Source organism: Mytilus edulis, chromosome 5 (genome assembly GCF_963676685.1).
Source record: "Mytilus edulis chromosome 5, xbMytEdul2.2, whole genome shotgun sequence".
Taxonomy (NCBI): domain Eukaryota; kingdom Metazoa; phylum Mollusca; class Bivalvia; order Mytilida; family Mytilidae; genus Mytilus; species Mytilus edulis.
The window spans coordinates 4,844,334-4,849,777 of record NC_092348.1 but is presented as its reverse complement, the minus strand read 5'-3'; the positions used below and the strand labels follow the sequence as shown (position 1 = coordinate 4,849,777).

Below are 5,444 nucleotides of genomic sequence, written 5' to 3'. Positions count from 1 at the left end.
CATTAAGTTTGAATTGAGTAATTTCCTGATTTCTGTTCACTAATGGAATTATTTTTAAAAACTTACCTTTAATTTTTGTAATTTCTATATGCCTTCACTGGGAATCGAACCCGTCCATAAATTTTGTAACTTGTTACTGACATTAACATATCGACGAAACCTCTGGGCTACCAATAGGTTACGATTTTAAAGTCTATTTTATATATATAAATGAATGTATGATATACATCGGTACAACGGACACATGGCTTCTACCTTTATATATACATAATAGGTAATTGTATTGTATGAGTTGGTAGCCACGAGGTTTCGTAGTTTAGATAAATGAGTTAAAGCTAAGGACTTGTCTGTTTAGGTTCGAATCCCTGAATTCTCTTTGTTGTTCCAATAGTCTAGATTTCCAGTTTTTGTTCTTGTTTTGAATGTTCTTGTGGATATTTTGTGTAAAAAAGCGATTATGGTCGTTTATTATCGGATAATGGTTGGCTATTCCATATGTTTCGAACAAAACAAAAATGGATTGCATAATATTGGTCCATTTTTGTTTTATAAATTAATATTATATGATTTCATCTGTTTTACTACATAATTTTACAAATTTTAATTCGCAAATTCCTATGCTAGAAAATCGTGATATGTCTTGAATTAGGCTTATTGCTAGAAATTTCGGAAACATACTTATTATATATGCACTATATATAATGTTTTTTGTCGGGTTGTTGTCCCTTTGATACATTCTCCATTTCCATTAAGATCAATTCAAATAGAAATAATTTCCAATATGTCTTATTTTGTAAAAACAGAAAACATTCGGATGCCTGATGATATCAAGATCTTTAAGGGCAGACGTGTTGTGTTATAATATATTTGTATTCTTTTAACCATTTAATTGTGATATCTAATTTATTGTAATGAATCGTTTGGCACAATATCATGGTTAATAAAACTCACTTACAATACCTTCTAATTAAGAATAGGCGTTAATTTTCAAAAGACATTATCACAATAGTTTAAGTGATAGATACAATGGATAAGCGTTGATTCATGAAAAACAAACCATTCGCCCTGCGGGCTCATGGTTTCTTTTTCAACAATCAACGCTTATCCATTGAATCTATATCACATAATTTTGGTAAATGACCTTTAATGAGCTATTAAGTCTTATATGAAAAAATAAATGGGTGTTATGGGGCAAAATATTTTACATGGTATTGTATGAAAAAACTCCAAGGAGTCCGAACATTTGACACAAATTCCAAAACCTCACCTAAGTACATCCTTAATAGGTCATTTCAATATAAATTATCGAGATAAACATATTTTAGCATGTCTTTTCGGTTGCAGGATTGTCAATGTCAAGCTCGAAGTTTGATTTGCTATATAGCATGTTGATATCTTTCGATGTTTTTTTTTTTCGTTCCTTCCTATCCATATTTTTGTCTGGCTTAAAAATAAAATTTTAATCCTGGTATCTATGATGAGTTTATTTATATGCTAAACGATTTTTATTTACCATGTTCCTTCTGTGATGGACTAAAAGTGTTTGATCACGACTGGGATCTTCCTATATCTATTTACAGCACCAAAGACAGGATGCTTTAACTAAAAAAAAGTTGTTAATAATATATAGAAAAACTTAAGCTAACAGAACTGTTAAATTAATATATAAATGATACTAAGGATTTGTTTAACACTAGAAATTTTTAATCAAAACTGAATTGATAACAAAATGTTTTAATGACAATATTGTAAAGAAAAGACAATACAGTCAATAATTACTAAATACTAAATGTATGCTTTATACACATTTGGTGACATTATCCGGTCCAACGTATCAATACATACGTATATTGGAGACACAGTTGTTTTGGCATGCAATTTAACATTTGGTGCTACAAATAACAGATGGCGTCGTTTGAAAGATATTATTTCAAAAGCATCAGCCATTAACTTGGAAAACCCTTACCGCAGACGTTATAAAATTATTGGACAACTGATAAATGATGAATACAATTTGCAAATATCCAATGTGTATCAATCTGATTCTGGTCTTTATTGGTGTGAAATGAATATAAATGGAACAATTACGAAGCAAATATACACATTGTACACAGGTAAAATAGCTACGGACGTTTTACGTCCGTAAAAAATCCGTAAAACGTCCGTATTATACGGCACGTCTACGGACGAATAGTACCACGGACGTAAAACGTCCGTTGCTTCCCATCCGTAAAACGTCCGTAAAACGTCCGTAATACGGATATTTAGTACCACGTCCGTATTACGGACGTTTAGTACCACGGACGTAATACGGATGTTTTGTACCACAGACGTATAACGTCTATTATAATTATGCATTATAATATATATATATTATAGTATATAACACACTTATTGTAGTATATATAACACACTTATTATAGTGTATAGTATAGTTTGATTTTTATGTAACAGTTGCATTGTATTGCTGAAACTTTTGATGGAACTGTCAATGATAAAATGCTATACTTTTTTTTAAGGTGATGATACTTTTTATTTGCATTTCCTTATATCATGTATATAGTCTCCTAGTGTTCTATCTAAAAAAAATATTCTGATGCAATACACATACAAGGATTTTGTCCAAGAACTTTCTGTCATACAGTGACTTGTTGTTTAACAAGTTGAATATTGATGATATCTTTTTAAACATTTTACATGATATTTCAAGAGTAAATCAACAATAATCAGAAGTATTTCAGTGGTGGTCTTTGGTTCATATTTTGCTTTCATGTATTAACTTGATAAAACAAGGCTCTTAGTTTTCTCTATTTGTCATGTCCAAACCCCTTCACAACACACTATATAGTTCATTTTTTTCATTGTTGGAGGACATATGGATACCTATAATAGCTCACTATCACATCATGTGAACTCTGGTGGATATTTTTCTCATTGGCAATTCAACCAAATGTCCTTACTTTTATAAGTCCTTTTAATTGTATATCAAGAGTAATTGATCTCAAGATTATAAATTGAGAATACTGTAATGTTTCCTTTTTACAGTTTTGAATGTATCCTTTTTCTTCAAACTTTCTTAGAACAAACATAATCTTCAATCTTCTTCAAAGTTCAAAATTTTATTTCCAAGGATTTATATTCACATTATAATTTCTCTACTGTCCAAGTCTATGAATGTCAAAATAAATGTCGTCTTTGTAAATTTAAAAGTTCTATTTTTTGTAAAATTCCCAAGTTTGTGAGGTAGTCTTCTGTGTCCTGTATTCATGGTATTGGTTATTCTTCACCATGTTCACTGTGATGGTAACTGAAATAAAATATTCATAAAGAATATAAATCTAACTTCCATGAATTACATATTAAGCTAATTGTTATATGTTTGCAAATTCATTCTGTTAATGCAAAATCATTATCTGGTCGTTTTTTTTTTTGCTTATTTGAATGTCCAGTGGCAAATATTTTATGTTTTCTAAATAACAATGTTTACTTATCAAAACATAATATTGGCCAGTCTGACTAGGTAAGTTTGTAATGTAAATGCTATGATAGTCTGAATTTCTGACATCTCAAGTGTGTGTGTATGGAGCAGAAGGAGGCGAGCAGAGTAAGGCTTAATGCATGCATTGAATCAGAAAGTGAGAAAAATAAGCAACACTGTACATGTACAATTAAACTTGAAACAGTTTTAGGTAGATAACATAAAATTATTTAAATTAACTGCAATTCTACAGATGAACTTACTTTGATATCAGGTCTGTTTTGCAGGGCATTCACACCTACATGACATACATGTTCACCAGTAATATCAATCCTTGCCAATAATGTCCTTTCCTTTCATTTGGTAACAAGCTAAAATTGTATATATATATATAAATTAATCAAGAAGTCCAGACAAAAACTATACGTAGTATGAACCGATGCTCACTAATTTATACCTTTCCTATATACTTTTACTTTTAAGTAAATTGAAACAAAATGTAAGCTAACAACAGAAAGAAGATCAAGTTTAAGCTTATAAAAAAATCCTATATACATGTATGTGCAGATTTTAATAAAAGAACAACCTTTCAATGTACCTTGGCAATTGATAAACTTCAATTGAATCATAATTTACTGTCAATATGCACATCTACATAGTATGTCCTTTTTATCTACTAAGTTTCATGAAATTCTGTTGTGTGGATTCAGAGGAGTTGCAATGACAAACTGTTGAAGTAGTAATAAAGCAAATAAGTTCAAAGGGGCATAACTCCTAGAAAAAAAAAATGAATTGTAATTTCCTGTTGATATGCACATCTACATAGTATGTCCTTATTATCTACAAAGTTTCATGAAATTCTGTTGTGTGGATTCAGGAGACCTTATTATTTACAGAATTTATTGATAGAACTTCCGATTCCTGTGGGTATATAGGGAATTTTTTTTCTGAGACAAGTGCCTGTGACATGGTGACCCCCCCACCTCCAATAAAACTCACGTGGTAGCTCCCTTAACAAGAGTGGGACATTTTAGAAAGGAAGACGTGTTGTTAAAAAAGTAGGCCGTTTTGGCAGTGGGTCGAGTCGACTTATGTCCGTTCTTGCCAATCTTTTGATCTTTGTCAGACTGATTTTCGGGTTTGCATGCGATGAAATTTATAAATTCAAATGTTTTTTCGTGAAAAGTATACCACTAGCATCTTCTTAAATATTTGCATGATAATATTTACCTTTCGGTGCGCTTTCCAAGTACAAAATAGCGGGTATGTAAATAATCCATCAAAAAGACACACAACTTTCTTGTTTAAAACCCGGTTTCTTCAAGTTAATCGACAAGCAAACCATTTCAATTTATCTGTTTATAATAACTTGTTGATCCAACAGTTTTGAAAAACCAGAGGTCCTCGTATTATCTATCAGACTAGTATACATCTTTCCATTCTTTTTAACTGTAAAACATGAATCCAGCAGCCGACGAGCGTCCTTCTTTTCTTTTCTTTTCTTCGTAAATTCCTCCGCAACGGAGCACCCGTCCATGGATGAGTTGCGTCATAGTGTAAAAAACGGCAACGGTGATTTTCCCGGGTTTTCGTATTCCATTTGTCAAGCTTTCGAGAATACACTTTACGATCATTTACGTATATGATTGAGAGTTAGTCCGGAACCCGGTCTGGAATCAAGAATGGGGATTTAAGTATTGAAAATAAATACAAAAAAGTTCAGAAGTGGTACACTGAGTATTTTAAAATAGGCCTCTGTTATAAACAAGGATTTGTCTACAAATCAGTCACGGCCGCTTTATATAAAACTATGAAGAAATGAATCGGAGACATAGGCCTACATGACATTATCATACATCAGTGGCGGATCCAGGGGGGTTGGACCCCCCTTTTTGGGACGATCAATGTATTTGCAGGGGGACATAGTTAGAACCCCCCCCCCCTACCCCCCCCTTTTGTAGCCGTC

General features: G+C 32.0%; 1 long non-coding RNA gene across 1 annotated transcript; it reads right to left on the bottom strand.

Annotated features, from left to right (window-relative positions):
* Window positions 1–3,152: 3,152 nt before the first annotated feature.
* LOC139522807 (uncharacterized) lies at window positions 3,153–4,951 on the bottom strand. The gene is made up of 3 exons (XR_011664496.1): window positions 4,709–4,951; window positions 3,742–3,849; window positions 3,153–3,307 (listed from the first exon to the last, which is right to left on the bottom strand). It is a non-coding gene; the product is annotated as an uncharacterized lncRNA (long non-coding RNA).
* Between the last annotated feature and the right edge of the window lie 493 nt (window positions 4,952–5,444).